Here is a 12,762-nt window from a genome sequence, read left to right as displayed (position 1 = left end):
TGTTCAATTCCCTTGCCTATTTTCTAATTGGGTTATTTGTAGGTGTTTTTGTTTTGTTTTGTTCTGATTTTGTTTGGTTTTGCTGTTGAGTTGTAGAAATTCCGATATAGTCATCAAAATGGAGTGTAGAATGTTGGGTTTCAGGTATGGTATTAAGTTTTAGTTCTGTTAGATAAATAATTTCCAGATATCTGCTGTACAACATTGTGTCTATACTTAACAATACTGGATTGTGCACTCAAAACTGTGTTAAGGAGATAGATCTCAAGTAAAGTGTTCTTACAATTAAAACAAACAAACAAAAAACAGCAACAAAAACTTCCATGAAGATGAGGACAATTGGAGATTTGAATTAATATTACATTTATTTTCCAGGGTTTTTGGACAAGGAGGTAAAATCTAGTACTGTTTGGTGAGAATCTGTATACCCTTTACCCTTCACAATCTTTTTACTGAAGATTGAATCAGACCCAGCATTGAAAAATTTATCCTGAAGGAAATCCCAAGTTTCAAGTGCAGAAAGTTAATAGCACAATTTTGCATTTAGCTCTAAGCCATCACTGTGAGGCTCTGCAAGTTCTGGGGGTACTGTTTATGTTTAAAAAAGCCTTTTCCATTAAAAGTGTCAGGTGCATCTTTGGAGTCTGCATCCCTGTGATCTGTGATGACACAGCAAGTCATCCAGCAGCAGGTAACGTGCAGTTTGGGTTGATGGCTGCTGTCTACTGAGCAAAACGCTGTTGGGCCCAAATTACTTTCTGCACAAGTCTGAATGAGTGACCCTGTCATTCTGACCCCTCAGGCCAATGTCACTCAAAGGTCTAACCTTCCTTATCACTCTGGCAAAGTGTATTTTTCTGTGATGAAAAAAAGAAAGCATATTTATTTCCCTTCAAGAACTATTTTTTTTTTCTCTCCATATTGAATGCCAGGGGTCATTTTCTGGATGTCAGTGAAGCATGGGAAGGCTTAATGGGCACTGGGATGAGGTCTGCCTGGATACTGGGAAAGATTTCACATGTCACCTTGTCAGATCTGGAAGAGGGTGTTGCCCTCTCTTCTTGTTCTTGTGGAGGAATTCATTTTGAGGGGCTTATGCATGTTGGTATTCGATGGCCATGTTGTTTCATGGCGAAGTTCAAAGCTCAGGACAGATGTTCAGCTTTCTGACAATTTGCACATTCAAATCATCCCTGATTTTCGTCTGTGTAGATTTTGATGTTGGATCACTCTCTGCCAATGTCTTTCTTTGGTGATTCCTGCAGGTGAAAAATGAAGCAGTCAGGTGTTCCCTTTGAATGGCCAAGGTATCAATGCTGATAGCCTTTTTCGATTGGTAAATTGTATCCTTCCTGCCTGATTCAGGCCTCACTGATCACCCCTTCTAGGATCTAGTTGTGCCCAGCAGAGGGGTCTAATCCAGAGGGTGGACTTGGTATCCAGAAGGGACAGGTGGAAGATATAATATTAAAAACAGTGATGGAGAAATGGTCATGCCAAAGGAGGACTGAAGTTTCTTGATGGGAAGCAAAAGTGAAAATCAGAACCCAAACTGGGTTGGCATCAAGGAGTTGACCTGAGCATAGGTGTGAATTTGGACAATAAACTAGGGTCAAAAATAGCCATGTGTATTCTTCTGAGAAACTGGAACCAAAATAAGTTCTCATGAAACAGCATGATTTGGTGGTTGATAACCAAAGGACGTGTCTATGTGGTATCCAGGCATCAGTCTAACAGGCAGCAGGATTTAGCCATAACGGCCATCATGTGGCAGGGCCCCTACCTCTTCTCTCCTCACACCCCTCCACCCAGTTGCACTCAATGTCTTTCAGCCTCTCAACTGCCAGCCTCACTGTCAGCACTTCCCTTTCCACAATCTCTCTTTCTAGAACATTTTAATCCCAACCTCATCACTTCTTTATTTTAGGCATCGCTCACTTTCTCTAGAAAACCATCACTGACCACCTTTCCCTCCTCAGTTTTGGCTAAATGCTTCCTCCCAGTGTCCTAGTTGTACTTGATCTATCCAAGCATTTCTCCCAATGTTTTACAATTGCTTATTCATTGTTAGTCTCCTACAGACTGTAAGTACCCAGAAGGCAGGGACCATGTTTATATTGCTCTTCCCCATTCTTATATCTAGGAAAGTGCCTGCCCTCAGTAAATAGCAAATAGAATTTTATTTATTCCGGAGACACATTATTTCCCTTACTCTGAAGAGAAAATCAAACATTGTTTCTCATAAGAAAGAGCAAGGTTAGCACTATAAATGATCACTGTATTGTCCAAATGAATTAATCTTGTCTTCTCAGCAGTCTGCAAGTTCCTTGAAGATAGAAACTATGTTTTCTCCTCTCTTCCTCCCCCAAACGCTATCTCCTTTCACAAAACCCATCATAGAGTTGGACCTACGATAGATGCTCAATTAAAAAATGTGTCAGATTTCAATGCTTAGCTTTTGAAAAAGAGGGATGATCTCTCCTTTAACACATTAAATAATATGCTTCAAAACTTGTCTGTGTAAAATCAGACAAAATTCCTTTTTAAAATGAGAAAACGAGAGTTGAATAGGTCTTGCCCTCTTTCTTTCCCCACAGAAGATGAAGCAGACATTTCATTCAGTTGGAGATGCTGTCTGCAGCAAATAACCCTTGGGATTTGAGAGGATTATTTGACCACTGGAGGGCTCTTCCGTTTTCCCATGTAATGCAATTGAAGCCTATTCAGAATGACTGAATAATTAATACCACATTGTACAAAGTGTGCTCCCCAGCTCCTATCACAATTTCTTTAAATGCAGAATTTCAAGAAGACCAGACTTAATTTACTGTGTGTTTTGCTTCTTCAACAAAAACATGAGATGAATAATTTCCCCACATCATGGCTTTACATTTCCTCATAAATAGGGCATCTGTTAGCATGGATTATTATGTATGCAATACTAACGTAATGAGGTTCAAACACTCACCCAAAAAAACTATTTTTTTTTTAAAGGGAATGACTCATGGAAAAATAAGAACAAGAATCAACGGAGAAAAGTGATAAGGAAAATCTGATAAAGACAAGAAGTTAAGAGTAGAATAGGAGTAAGCATGATACTTCAGGGTACCACTGAGAATGGGTACCAATGGTTCCACAGCATTTATTATGGGCCTACTGTATATTGAGCATTGTGCTAGCTACTGGGTATACAAATACCAGCTAGTGATAGTTTCAATGACAGCCAATCCCACTAAGGATCTTGAATTTGTCTTGTTCACTACTAACTCTAGAACCTGAGATCAGAGCCTGGCATACAGTAGGTATGCAATAATGTTAAATAGGTAATATTTATTGAGTACCTTATAGATGCTTTAGATTATTTTTAAAGCTTTTCATCTCTAATACTCATTATACTCTAAAGTTAGTAATACTTCTATCTTTATTTTACATAGAGAAAATTGAGAATAAGTGGCATTAATTAAGTTACCCAAGGTCACTAGAAATGGATTTTAAACCAAAATCTGTCTGACATCAAGTTTGGTATAAAATATGTGCTTCCAATCATTAAGCTATGCTCCATATAGATGATAGTCTTACAATCTGTGCATTCACACCTAGTACCAGAAATAAATGTGCAAGTAAGTAGCCAAAATAAAAATAATATAATTAGAGAAAGACACTTCTGTTGTATCACTTATCTGCCTAGAGAATTTTGGAAAGACTTCATATAGGAATTAAAGTTTGATCTAGTTCACAAAGATGATGTGAAGCAGAGCCACAGCTGATCCTTTAAGACATGTATCATGGGTGAAGTATAGACTATTATTGCTTTGGATTTGGGGGGATCATTTGTTACTCACAATGACCTATATTATCCTGACTGCTATACCAAGATAACCGAGCTTCTTTCAAAGTGTGGTAAAGGGTAATCATGTATTTTTACTTTTTGAAGTTAAATAAACACACAGACATAGAAGATTGTGTAGCACAATAGTTTTTATAAGCTTAGTGTACTCACTCACATAGAACAATTACAACAATAGAAATCTAGAATTTTATCTGCATCTTGGTAGCCTCGTACACACCTGTATTAGTTTCCAATAGCTGCTATATCAAATTAAGAAGAACTGTGCACTTAAAACAACAGAAATTTACTCACTTTATAGTTCTGAAGGCAAGATGTCTGAAATCAACACATTAGTAGGGTAAACTCCTTCTGCCAAGTTTGAGGGACACTTCCGTGCCTCCCTCTTAGCTTTTGGTAGATTTTGGCAACTTAGCTTATCAATACATTGCTCCAATTTCTGCTCCATCTTCACATGGTCCTTTCCTCTGTGGGTCTCAAAAATCTCTCTCTCCTTTGTTTTATAAGAACAGAAGTCAGCATTTGGGCCCACCTGAAATCTAAGACGATCTCATCTTGAGAGCCATGTGTTCATCAGCTTCTTGTTGCTTTGACAAAACACCTGAGATAATCAATTGAGAAGCAGGATAGGCTTTGGCTCACAGTTTTGAAATTTTTAGTCCTTGCTTTGTTTGACTCATTGCTTTTGGGCCTGTGGAAAGGCTGCATATCCTGACAGAAGCACATGGTAGAGGAGGCTGCTCATCCCACAAAAGCCAGGAAGTGAAAGAAAAAGGGACAAAAAGTGGGCTGAAGTTTTAATATCCTCTTCCAGGGCATGACCCCAATGACCTCACTTCCTTCTATTGGGCACTACCTTCTAAAGGTTTTACCACCTCCCAGTAGTGCCACAGGCTGGCTACCATACCTTTAACACAGGGCCTCTGTAGACACTTAAGATCCAAATTATAGCAACCCTTAACTTACTTACATCATTTTTAAAAAACCTTATTTCCAAATAGCTCACCTTTAAAAAGTACCTATGGTGTGGCGGGGGGGGGGGGGGGCACAATTTAATCCATTACAGGCTCCTAATCACCATCCTCCTCCAGGCTAATGATGTTCTATTTCACCTGCTTTTCAACTTCACACAAATAGAAGACTATAACTTGTACTATTTCATGTTTGACCTTTTTTTTTCCTCAAAATTATATTGTGAGATTCATTTTATTTTTGCATATAGCTCTAAAATTTATTATCATTGCTATATAGTATTTCCTTTATCCATCATAGTGTTAGGGCCTTTTATGTAGTTTTGAGTTTGGTGTTATTACAAACAATGCGGCTCTGAATATCTTTGCACATTTTTAAAAGGACAGCTTGTTCATAAATTTATGTGGGAAACACATCCAGGAGAGAAACTGCAAAGGCACTGAGAATACGCATGGTCTGTTTAGTAGAACTGCCAATCAGTTTTGCAATGTGGTTATACAAGACATTGGACGGTTTTAAACACAGGAGAGGCATGATCTGATTAATGCATTTAAAAATTCACTGGCTGCAGGGATACAATGGCACAGAGATTTAGCTTCAACATAATATTCACAAAGGAAAGTAGTAGGAAGCAAAGTTGAAAGAAAGCTGCGATCAGAGTGGACAGTGTTTCCTAACTTGCAGCCTATAATTGTGGTCTCTTTTTGTTAGGAAGAAAGAGACATTTTTAAAAGTAAGAGAATGGGGCTGGTGGGGTAGCTAGTGGTAGAACACTTACCTAGGATGCATGAGGCCCTGGGTTCCATCCTCAGCACTACAAGAAAAAATGTCAGAGAATGGCATTATTATATTCATTCTTCCAGAAGATGGATGAAAACCTGTTAAAAGAGGAAATTAGACCTTGAGGGGGGTGATCCCATGATTGTCATGAGAGGATACAGAATAAGATGGGAAGATGGGAGGAATGTCACTTAGTGGAGCACACAGATCCTGGCATCTCTCCCATGTGCTGTGTAGAAGAGATGGAAGATTGATTGGTACCTTTTAGTAAAGAAGACTTTGGCTGGGCGCAGTGGCACACGCCTGTAATCCCAGCAGCTCTAGAGCCTGGGGCAGGAGGATCGTGAGTTCAAAGCCAATCTCAGCAACAGTGAGGCACTAGGCAACTCAGTGAGACCCTGTCTTTAAATAAAATACAAAAGATGGCTGGAGATGTGGCTCAGTGGTTGAGTGCCCCTAAGTTGTCTGGGGGCAGTGAGACAGTGAAATAGACTCAACCTGCCATTCTCATACCCATGTTCTACATGTGGCCTGGTAGATGTTAGAATGTCTGCAGTCCTGGCTACACCTACCAAAGACTTTCACTGTGGGGCAATGGGTAGCTCTGTGTTATGAACATGTGCCTCTGTCTGCATTGAACAGACTCCTGAAGCCACCTACAAATGTGTTCTCATTACTGTATTCTTAAATGTAAAAAAGAAGAGAAAATTAAATCTGAACTCATTCTGAATTTAATAAAAATGTTTATTAACCCACAAAGTCTCAGCAAGTTGTTAATTTGATTAATGACACATGTCAAGGGAAATGATTGGGAGAAGGAAACACTTGATCAAAGTGCTGGGGTGTCAGGGAAGATGATGGTGGAGAACGTTTCAGCTGGGTTTTGAAGGATGAGCAGGAGTTCTTAGAAGGAGAAAGGCCTGGGGAATTGAGCCTGGAGAGTGACTGTAGGTGAAGGCAAGGAAGGAGGAAGTTCATTCCCAGCAGAAGAAACAGCACTCATAGATACCAAGGGATGCAAGATAATAGGCAACAGGCATTGTTCATACCGTGTGCCAAGCATTTGCTAAGGACTAAGTCAGGCTTACTCCTTGGATCTTGCCCACAATCCAGCAAGGCCAGAACACTTATTATCTTCATTTTATAGATGGAAAAACAGAGACTCAAAGCGGCCTAGCTACTTAACCCAAGGACACAGCTCCTAGGAGATAGAAATAGATCAGAGATTCTGACACTAGGTCCCAGGCACTAGTCAGTGAGACTCCTCTACCCTGAGAAAGCAGTTGGAATTGGTGGGGGCACTGAGGTGGGCAGTTTGGGGCCTTCTCCTGATGAAGTCATGTCAGGCAAACTCTTTATTCTCAGCCTGATGCCTGGCAGCAGATGATTTTCCAAAATTCTCTTCCAGCTTGAGCCCAGAGAAATAGGAATACCACTTTAAGATTTTGAAAAACACTGGTGACATTTACCTATGTTGATACATAGGAATAAAAATAGCCCCTCCTGCCCTCCTCATTTAACCCCTTCTCTTTAGCTCAACATCCCTCAATTTTGCCCCTGCTCCATTTTCCCCCCTTTGAAGATGCATCAGGTCTCAAGTTCAGCTTAATCCAACTGCTAGATGTATTATTCATTTCTACGCTTTAATGATGTGATAAGGTTTCTGGAAATAGGAAAAGGCTCATTAAACTGTCATTTGAATATAGATCACACCTAAATTCTAAGGAAGACAAAGTCTGCCAGCCGAGGATGTGTTTGCCTTCCCAACACAGCTCTCCACAAACTGGAAAGGCAGAAAGACGCATTTCAAAGACAAGATCCCTCAGATTAGCATGTACTCTTGATTTATTCTGTAATTAACGGTAACTCACAAACAGAATGAGGGATTCAGAGAGACAGAATAAATGCAGGCCAAATGAAGAAGGAATCTGGATGTCAAACACAGTGAGATGTGTGTTTTGTCCCTATCTGTGATCAGCGGTTTGATCAGGCAGGCTCTATTTGAAGTAAGGGAATATGTAGGGATTTTAATTTGACTTGCATGGTTTAGAACACATCATCCCTGCCTGCAGAAGATGATTTGAAACAACAACTTGCCTGTAGATTTCCTTCTCTGTTTGCTTTCAGGTTTGAGAGGATGCTAGAAACGCAGGAGTGCAAAAGAAGGATTCAGTGCCAGAGGCTGATGGAACTGGGAATATTCCCATCCATGTCTCCATCTCTCAATTCATAAGAGATCAGAAAATAAAAGAATTTTAACCTGTATTAAAATCTTGTCATGTACCAAACCCTGGTTTATGTACTCAACACATAGTTTCTGAATTACTTCTCACTGCCACCTTGTGAAATGGGTCAGTTGTCCTCAGACAACAGAGGCCTCTATTTGGACTCTGTTTGAGTGGCCTATTCTGGCCCTCTTTACTCGTGTTGCTCCCAACTAGACAGTAAGAAGCTTCTTCACGAGGCGAAGAAGACACACCAGCCGTCACCTGGGATCCTGGAGGTCCCTTTCTCAACATCTCTAAGCACAATCCAGATTCTGAGTGGGCCTCTTGCCAGGTCTGTCCAGATGGCATGTGTGTAGCATGATCTTAGATATCCAGGCCACAGGTGGCCGCCCTTTGGCTGTGGACACAGAGTTTCATGTGGTCTTGGCCGTGAGTATGCAAGCAAGGACAGAGCCATGTGTGGAAAAAAAAGGAGGAGAGTGAGCCATGAACCAAAGTCTGGAACATGCTTCCCATGTACCACCCCATTTGAAGATAACTCCCTGGAGTCCAAGAATTCTAAAGCCTTGTGCTTCCAGGTCATAAAACCACATTTGTCATGGTGAGAGGGTAGAACATTTTCCCCCCTTAATGCTTTGTTTGCTTAACTTTTATGGTTACACAGAGGCTGCCATTTTTACTCTTTTCAGTACTTCTAGGCCCTAAACATGCTGAAGGTAGATTTGATGTGGAAATACTAATATCTATATTTCACACATGGGAATGTGAAGGGTTTAATCACTTATGGGTAAGTGTTTAAGTCAGAAATCAAATTCAGGAAGTCCTATTCTGGGTTCTATGTTCTCAACCAGTTCCTGATACTTCCTCTTATTGTGTGGCTATGATTTAAATATTGGAATCCCCCAAATTCACATTTTGGAGCATAACACCCAATGGGATAGTGTTACAGGGGCTCTTTTGAGAAGTGATTAAGTCACAAGGGCTCCACCCTCATGTCCACTTCTTCCATCATCTGAGAGCACAGTAAGATGGTGCCATCCTAGAAGCAGAGAGCAGACTGCACTAGTCACTAAATCTGCTGGTGCTATGCTCTTGGGCTCCGCAGCCCCTGGACTACAAGCAACATGTTTTTGTTGTTTGCAAATTATCAGATGTGAGGTATCTTTTTATAGTCACCCAAATGGACAAAGGCGGAGAATCACTTGAGGAGGCATCCATTCAATTCAGTGAATACTGGGAAGGGATTTGAACCACTGAAAAAATGAGAAGCAGCTTCCATGGGAAACTCCCTCTCTTGTATTGTTCTTAGGGGGAGTGGAATGGGACCCTGGGGGCTCTGAAAGAATGAGTAGAACATGTTTGTGAATAGAAGTGGGTGGAGGAAAACAAGAAAAGCTGCTTGAAACACCTCATTAGCAGCCTTATCAAAAATGTTTAATTTGATCCTAAGGAAATAGATGAAGTCAATCAGACAAATCGAGAATGGAGGATGTGATAGGTAGACTACATAAACTCTGAGGTCCCTGTGTAATCCTCTTCCCTTGGGGGTGGCAGAGTCTGAGATTGATGGGACAGTCTGTTCTGAGTGTCCTAGAATATATGACAAAAGTGAGAGGGTTTTGTGGATGTAAGTAAAATCTCCAATCAGATTATGGTATAATTAGTTGGAAAGGAGATTCTCCTGGGAGAATCTGCCTCAGTTAGCAGGCAGACCTTAGATAAAGGCTTAGCCCTTTCCTTGGGAGAAGCAGCAGCTGCAGATATTCTACTATTAGCTATGAAGGAGCAAACTGCTCTGTCATGGAGAGGGCCAAGTGGCATGGAATAGTGGGTGACTTTTAAAAGTGAGAACCTCAGACCTATAGCTGCAAGGAAGTAAGTTCTAGCAGGCTGGGAAGAGGGCCTGAGTCTCAAATGACAAGGCAGCCCCTACTGACATCTTGATTTCAGCCTTGTGAAACCCTGAGAGGAGGACCCAGTGGACTGGGACCCAGACAACTAAAATCTTGGAACTGTGACATAAGACAACTGTGCTATTTTAAACTGATAAGTTTGGGGTGATTTGTTTTGCAACAATAGAAAACTACAACAAGGGACTTTCTACAGAACCATTCACTGAGGCCCTTCAAATCACCCTTACAATGAAAAACAACACACATAAGAGTGGTGGGAGAACTGCAGTTTAAAAGCCTTTATAGGTATCTGGGCACAGTGATGGATATCTGCAATCCCAGTAACTTGAAAGGCTGAGGCAGGAAGATCACATTTTCAAGGCCAGCCTCAGCAACTTAGTGAGACCCTAAGCAACTTAGCAAGACCCTGTCTCAAAATAAAAAACAAAAAGACCTGCAGATATAGCTTGGTGGTAAAGCATCCCTGGGTTCAATCCCCAGTACTTACCCCCTAAAGTACCTGGAAAACAAACAATAACAATTTATAGCTGCAAGGGCACAGCAACATTGGGCTAGCAATGACCTGCAAATGCTCACACAGACTGAGATTTGGACACTCACCTCTGTTTTCCTTCCTTGTGAATATTCTTTTCCTTACAGAGATCTCTGTGCATTTGGAGCAGATGGTAGGCTTCGTGGCTTTGGATCTTTACATTGTCCCATTGAGGATAAAGACAGTTGCATGCAAATAATTATGCTGTTTTAGTTCTAGAGAAGTGACCTGTATCTCCCAGCAGTGGCAGGAAGGCCAAGGTTTAATGGAAGTACTGGGGTCATAAGAATAAATGTGAAAGGCCCACACCCAGCCTCCCTTCCCACAGCTCTGAGGGGTGAGGGTGGGGGCATGAGCTGCTTTGGCAAATTTATAGTGATAACACGATACCTTTGGACAAGGACAATGATTTCGCAATGAGGAATTTGTACTCAAGAGGCCCTAGGGGAAGTTTGTCTGCAGTACCATTTCCCCACACAGAAAAACCTACTCTGTACCAAGCCTACTGTCTCTTTACAGGAAGGAAAAGGTACCTGAAAACTGAATTCACATTAAGACATAAGTGACCTCTATTCAAGGTTTTGGCATTTAAAAAAGAGTGCTGGGTGAGTCCAATGTTAACCCACATGAGAGTATCTCTAATGATAGAATTTCTGTCATTGTGACATTAGAAGTCAATTTTAATATCCATAGAGAGTTCTAATAATTTTACATATAGGGATAAGTCTATTAGATGAACTGCTAAACAATCCCATGCACACACATGCACACACACACACACAAACACACACACATGCACTCACATATATACGGAGAAAAGAGCAGAATAGCAGTAAGAACTCTATTTGAGACAGGAAAAGGTTTGTGTGTAGAAGAATGGCTTATCCTTGCATTTGTTCCACAAATAGATATTCACCATAAAGTAAGGGCACATAGCAAGTCTGGCTAAAAACCTTGCTCTTGAGGACATACATAAACATAGGACCATCAAACCATGGTTTATTAAATCCCTAAATGAACCTGGCCCCTGTGCTATATGACTTTTCTTATATTAGTTCATTCATATCAAAGTGTATGTAATTAGTTCCACTTTGTATATGGTACATCAAATCCCAGAGGGTTAAATAACTTCCACACAGTCACACACAACACATTCTATATTAGCTATGAATAAGGCGGTGTCTGATAACTGAATCCCTGACAAAGAAATGGGCTATATATGGGGTTAGAGAAATTCAGAGTTGAACATGTGAACTAGAAGAGACAACTTCATGCAGAAAAATGCCATTAAAGTAGGACCCAAAATCTGAGGGAGGACGAGTGAAGTGGCTAGGCAAGGACACAAGGATGGTGTTACGTGGACAGCAGGATGTCCACACTGGCCACACAGTAAGGATTCTCCTTTACTAAAGTAGTAGAAGTCAAAGTGAAGAAGGATGTGAAAGTGTGAACATGAGGAGTTTGGGGTGGGCTGTTCTGGAAGCCAAGGGCTAGCCTCCAGCAAGTGCTCATCTAGGGAGTAGCTGGCAAGAGTCTGCCCAAGGTGGGGAGCAAGGAGCGATGGCAGTAAGTACCCATCTTATGGTGCTGATTTGCCACACTGCAGTGCTGGGAGAAGGAGAGGAAAGGGATGAGGACTGTTAAGACTGATGATGTTGATGACAGTGTGCATAGCCTTCACCATGCAGTTGCTCTGCACCAACCCCTGCAGGAAATATCACTCCGTGGAAGTATCACTCCATGTAAACTGGTGGTAACAGCTCTGTAAGATAGATACTGTTAGCAGCTCCTCTTTCAAGGGAGAAATGAATTCCAAGAGGTTAAGTGATTTGTCCGTGATCCCACAGTTTGTAAGTGGTGGGAACACAATCTGAGCTGGACAAAGAGCCAGAGCGGAAAATATGGAATGTTTCCCCAGCTGCAAGATTCCAAATGGGGAGAATCTTCCAGGTTTCCCTGTGCATTCCTCATCCTGCAGCCCACACCAGAGGGGCCATGACAAATGTGCAGAAAATACCAAGCCACCTAATTGAAAACAATTTTGAAAATGTGTGCATGTTCCCCTGCAAGGAGGAATGCCAGCTCCTCATCCTGCTTCAGAACCTCTTTATCTTTTAACCATTTTCCCTTCAAATTTAACTCTGCTGCCTTCTGCACTGAGGATTACCTAAAGGCCAAGTCTGACATTCTTAATCCAACCATTTCTGAGTTATCCGAGAGCAGAAAAGGTACAGGGATAAATGCTTAAAGTGTTAACTCTGTAAGTGCCAGAAGTAGTCCAGATGGAAAGTTTCCTTCCTTGAGGACACTGAAGACCTCAGACCTGTGAGATGCTCCTGTGAGCTGGAGAGTTACCAAATGATCCTTTGAGGTCCTTGGGACCCTTGTTTGTTTGGGCTATTCTGGAGAACTGCCTACTGATAAAGCATGGAGACACTCAAACTGCTGGAAGTTGTTATTTCCCAGAAAGAGCTTACCTGAAGGATCAGA

At 41.3% G+C, this 12,762-nt stretch overlaps 1 long non-coding RNA gene across 1 annotated transcript; it reads right to left on the bottom strand.

The window, feature by feature from the left end:
- Positions 1-968: 968 nt before the first annotated feature.
- Positions 969-10,586, bottom strand: LOC308641305. Its single transcript, XR_014020432.1, has 3 exons — positions 10,341-10,586; positions 5,598-5,633; positions 969-1,259 (listed from the first exon to the last, which is right to left on the bottom strand). It is a non-coding gene; the product is annotated as an uncharacterized lncRNA (long non-coding RNA).
- Between the last annotated feature and the right edge of the window lie 2,176 nt (positions 10,587-12,762).

Source organism: Spermophilus citellus (genome assembly GCF_964194105.1).
Source record: "Spermophilus citellus genome assembly, chromosome: 2".
Lineage (NCBI taxonomy): Eukaryota > Metazoa > Chordata > Mammalia > Rodentia > Sciuridae > Spermophilus > Spermophilus citellus.
The sequence above is the reverse complement of the archived record's forward strand: the minus strand, read 5'-3'. Positions and strand labels throughout refer to the sequence as shown.